The 5,610-nt window shown below is 41.2% G+C and overlaps 1 non-coding gene across 1 annotated transcript; it reads right to left on the bottom strand.

Moving 5' to 3' along the window:
• Nucleotides 1-1,825: 1,825 nt before the first annotated feature.
• On the bottom strand, nucleotides 1,826-1,906 carry TRNAL-CAA (transfer RNA leucine (anticodon CAA)). Its single transcript has one exon. It is a non-coding gene; the product is annotated as a tRNA-Leu (tRNA).
• Nucleotides 1,907-5,610: the final 3,704 nt, after the last annotated feature.

The raw sequence follows: 5,610 nt of genomic DNA, 5'->3' as shown, positions 1-5,610 counted from the left end.
ACCTGCACACTCAAAACACGTTGAGTAACAAAACATTCATACCTTTCAGCATCTTCAGGAGCCATGTATTGCGTCTCATGATCAGAATCATCTCCACCGTATTCTTCACGTGTAATAAGAGCCAAAGTCTCCTCATCATAGTCACTAGCGGACTCATACCCACCATCCTCAGTAGCAATCATCACATGCTGAGATTTGCATTCTCTCGCATAATGACCTCTTCTGTTACAACGACGACAAATAATATCACTTGTGTGCCCTGTTGATGCCATGGAAGAAGAAGAGCTCTGTGCAGGCCTGGCAGGTGTGCTCTTGGAAGATAGTGGTGGTTGTGCCTGCTTTCTTGTATCACGGTTGGAGGTGGCACTTGATGGAGGTGATGGTGCAGTGGAAGTAGATGATGCACGTGGTGTCCATGATGAAGGTCGACCTGCAGAAAAGTTAGTTCGCGCCAATGCCTGTCGATCCTGCACTTCATGTTCAGCTTTACAAGCAAGATGGAATAAACGAGTGATATTATTATACTCCTTATACTCTAGAATGGTCTGAATCTCTTTATTTAATCCACCCACAAAACATGCAAGCATAGCTTCATTATCCTCAACAATACCACATCTAATCATGCCAGTTTGTAATTCCTGATAATATTCCTCTACAGAATTTTTTCCTTGTCTTAAACGCTGCAATTTTTGAAGTAATTCACGTTGATAATATGGTGGAACCGAACAAGTACGCATAGCAGTTTTCAAAGCAGCCCAAGTAGTTGGAATATTATTCGGATACAATCTATGATGTTCGGACCACCACACACAAGCAAAACTAGTGAAATCACAAACTGCAGCAGCAACACGTCTCTCCTCGGGATATTCTAAACATGTAAAATGTTGTTCGGTTTCGAACTCCCAAGTAAGATATATATCAGGAACATATCTACCCTCAAATGGTGAAATATTCAATTTCAGTTTAGGAAGATGGTCATGATCTCATACCTGAGCTGGTAATGCAGCCCTACCATTGCGATTATTTGCATGGGGGCGACCGGGTGCTGGTGGTTGCACGTAGTTCTGATTTTGATCAACTTCATCCTCGTAATCTCCCGCATAATCATCCCCGTCCTCATCAGCAGGAGGAGCCACTGAAGTATCAACAGCAGCACCAACAGTTTGGCCAGGCTCAAGAGGGACACGGCTCACTCGGCGGAGGGCTGTTTCCCGACGTGGAGGTAGTCGTCGTTGTTGTTGTGGCAGAGGTGCAGCAGGTGCAGCCGGTCAGTCATCATTTGCTGAAATTTATCATGCAACTCCTTATTCGTCATGTTCTCCCAGTCAGTCTCATTGACTTGTGATCCTGCCATGGTTAGCAGCAATAGAAACACACAAGAATATGATCCTACAGACTACTAGAAAATGGTGGTGGTGGGGCGTCACAAATCCGTCAAGCAAATCTCAAATTCTTACCAGTTCTTACCAAGCAGCAGGTGATGATCGGCAACCGTTGTAGTCAAAACTCTCAAAGCTTGGATAGAGCGATTACCAGGGAGAGTCAAACGCACGACGTAGATGTATGTGGAGCTGGGAAGGCTTATAATATGGTAGCAAAAAGGGTCAGCAATAATCAATTCAGAGATGCAAAGTTGAATAAACGCTCAACGACGGTACTGTGCTGGTCCTAGGCCAAACTGTACTAGAGACGTGCTACCTCTTGAGCACTGCGTTGGTTTTCCCTTGAAGAGGAAAGGGTGATGCAGCAAATTAGTGTAAATATTTCCCTCAGTTTTTGAGAACCAAGGTAGGGAATGCTCATTGAATGAGCATTCTCCATATTATGCCTTGAAGAGGACTCGAACCTCCACGCTCTTCAGCACGAGATTTTGAGTCTCGCGTGTCTACCATTTCACCATCAAGGCATCTTGAAAGTGAATCGTATTCCATGAATATGATATCTATCTAATGTGATATATGGAATATATGACAAAGGTGGAGTCTTGGAGTATTTCGATCGATCGGTCATATAGGCCTAGCAATCCCTGATCAAAGAGAGAACAATATCCATTTCAAAACATTTCTAACAGATTCCTTAGTTCGGACCGACGAAGTAATGTCACTCGACTATTATCAACCTGACTGCAATCTTTTTCCCCGAATAAGAAAACAGAAACCGAGGAAGAGGAAACCACAAGAGTGAAGACTAGCAGAGTCTCGTCTTTTGTCATTCTTTGCTCCTTTTTCACTCAATGATTCCTTCGAATTTGCCGACCAAAAATTCTATATGTCTATTCTATCTATGATATTTCTATATATATAGAATATGATATCTAAATATGACATCTGATTTGTCATAGGTATCACTTTTCACGATACCTAAAAGGTCGAATAGCGATTTTCGAACCATTTCCTATAAGAGAATGGTTTCCATTACTTTGAGAAATGGATTCTCGTACCTACACAAACAAATAAGAACCTTGCAACCAACGCGATAAAGGGGTTGTCAATCCCTTCATGGCCACTTGCAAAAGTGAGATCTGATAGAGATGATAACATAATATTTTGGTTTTTTTATGATAAAGATTAAAAGTAAAGATTGCAAAACAAACGGTGAAAGAAATAGCTAGTTGACGGAAGATTAACATGATGGAGAATAGACTCGGGGGCCATAGGTTTCACAAGTGGCTTCTCTCAAGATAGCATAAGTATTATGGTGGGTGAACAAATTACTGTCGAGCAATTGATAGAAAAAGTGCATAATTATGAGAATATCTAGGCATGATCATGTATATAGGCATCACGTCCGCAACAAGTAGACCGACTCCTGCCTGCATCTACTACTGTTACTCCACACATCGACCGCTATCCAGCATGCATCTAGAGTATTAAGTTCATAAGAACAGAGTAACTCATTAGGTAAGATGACATGATGTAGAGGGATAAACTCATGCAATATGATATAAACCCCATCCTTTTATCCTCGATGGCAACAATACAATACGTGTCGTTTCCCCTACTGTCACTAGGATCGAGCACCGCATGATTGAACCCAAAGCTAAGCACTTCTCCCATTGCAAGAAAGATCAATCTAGTAGGCCAAACCAAACTGATAATTCAAAGAGACTTGCAAAGATAACCAATCATACATAAAAGAATCCAGATAAGATTCAAATATTGTTCATAGATAATCTTGATCATAAACCCACAATTCATCGGATCTCGACAAACACACCGCACAAAGAGTTACATCAAATAGATCTCCAAGAAGATCGAGGAGAACTATGTATTGAGATCCAAAGAGAGAGAAGAAGCCATCTAGCTAATAACTATGGACCCGAATGTCTGTGGTAAACTACTCACACATCATCGGAGAGGCTATGGTGTTGATGTAGAAGCCCTCCATGATCAATGCCCCCTCCGGCAGAGCGCCGGAAAAGGCCCCAAGATGGGATCTCACGGGTACAGAAGGTTGCGGCGGTGGAATTAGGTTTTCATGGTGCCCCTCGATGGTTTCAGGGTACGTAGGTATATATAGGAGGAAGAAGTAGGTCGCTGGAGCCATGAGGGTGGAGGGCGCGCCCAGGGGGTAGGCGTGCCCCCTGCCTCGTGGCCTCCTCGTTGATTGCTTGACGTCCACTCGAAGTCCTCTGGATCATGTTTGTTCCAAAAATCACGCTCCCGAAGGTTTCATTCCGTTTGGACTCCGTTTGATATTCCTTTTCTGCGAAACACTGAAATAGGCAAAAAACAGCAATTTGCACTGGGCCTTGGCTTAATAGGTTAGTGCCAAAAATAATATAAAAGTGTATAAATAAGCCCATTAAACATCCAAAACAGAATATATAATAGCATGGAGCAATCAAAAATTATAGATACGTTGGAGACGTATCAAGCATCCCCAAGCTTAATTCCTGCTCGTCCTCGAGTAGGTAAATGATAAAAACAGAATTTTTGATGTGGAATGCTACTTAGCATATTCTTCAATGTATTTCTCTTTATTGCGGCATGAATGTTCAGATCCGAAAGATTCAAGATAAAAGTTTAATATTGACCTAAAAATAATAATACTTCAAGCATACTAACAAAGCAATTATGTCTTCTCAAAATAACATAACCAAAGAAAGCTCATCCCTACAAAATCATATACTTTGGTCATGCTTTATTTTTGTCACACAAGATGCTCTCATCTTGCACAACCCCGATGACAAGCCAAGCAATTGTTTCATACTTTAGTAATCTCAAACTTTTTCAACTTTCACGCAATACATGAGCGTGAGCCATGGATATAGCACTATGGGTGGAATAGAAGATGATGATGGAGGTTGTGTGGAGAAGACAAAAAAGGAGAAAGTCTCACATTGACGCGGCTAATCAACGGGCTAGGGAGATGCCCATCAATTGATGCCAATGCAAGGAGTAGGGATTGCCATGCAACGGATGCACTAGAGCTATAAATGTATGAAAGCTCAACAAAAGAAACTAAGTGGGTGTGTATCCAACTTGCTTGCTCACGAAGACCTAGGGCATTTGAGGAAGCCCATCGTTGGAATATACAAGCCAAGTTCTATAATGAAAAATTCCCACTAGTATATGAAAGTGACAAAACAAGAGACTCTCTATCATAAAGATATGGTGCTACTTTGAAGCACAAGTGTGGAAAAAGGATAGTAGCATTGTCCCTTTTTTGGAGCCTTTTTTGGCCTTTCTCTTTTTTTTATTTGGGACAATGCTCTATTAATGATGATCATCACACTTCTATTTATTTACAACTCAATGATTACAACTCGATACTTAGAACAAAATATGACTCTATATGAATGCCTCCGGCGGTGTACCGGGAAGGGCAATGAATCAAGAGTGACATGTATGAAATAATATGCATGGTGGCTTTGCCACAAATACGATGTCAACTACATGATCATGCAAGGCAATATGACAATGATGAAGCGTGTCATAATAACGGAATGGTGGAAAGTTGCATGGCAATATATCTCGGAATGGCTATGGAAATGCCATAATAGGTAGGTATGGTGGCTGTTTTGAGGAAGATATAAGGAGGTTTATGTGTGATAGAGCGTATCGTATCACGGGGTTTGAATGCACCGGCGAAGTTTGCACCAACTCTCAAGGTGAGAAAGGGCAATGCACGGTACCGAAGAGGCTAGCAATGATGGAAGGTTGAGAGTGCGTATAATCCATGGACTCAACATTAGTCATAAAGAACTCACATACTTATTGCAAAAATCTACAAGTCATCAAAAGCCAAGCACTACGCGCATGCTCCTAGAGGGATAGATTGGTAGGAAAAGACCATCGCTCGTCCCCGACCGCCACTCATAAGGATGACAATCAAAGAACACCTCATGTTTCAAATTTGTCACACAACGTTTACCATACGTGCATGCTACGGGACTTGCAAACTTCAACACAAGTATTTCTCAAATTCACAACTACTCAACTAGCACAACTTTAATATTACCACCTTTATATCTCAAAACAACTATCAAGTATCAAACTTCTCTTAGTATTCAATGCACTTAGAAGTTTTTATCTTGGATGCCTATCATATTAGGACTAATTTTATAACCAAAGCAAATTACCATTCTGTTCTAAAGGAATCTCAAAA

Source organism: Aegilops tauschii, chromosome 5 (genome assembly GCF_002575655.3).
Source record: "Aegilops tauschii subsp. strangulata cultivar AL8/78 chromosome 5, Aet v6.0, whole genome shotgun sequence".
In the NCBI taxonomy this organism is placed as follows: domain Eukaryota; kingdom Viridiplantae; phylum Streptophyta; class Magnoliopsida; order Poales; family Poaceae; genus Aegilops; species Aegilops tauschii.
This window is presented reverse-complemented; position numbering and strand designations above follow the sequence as displayed.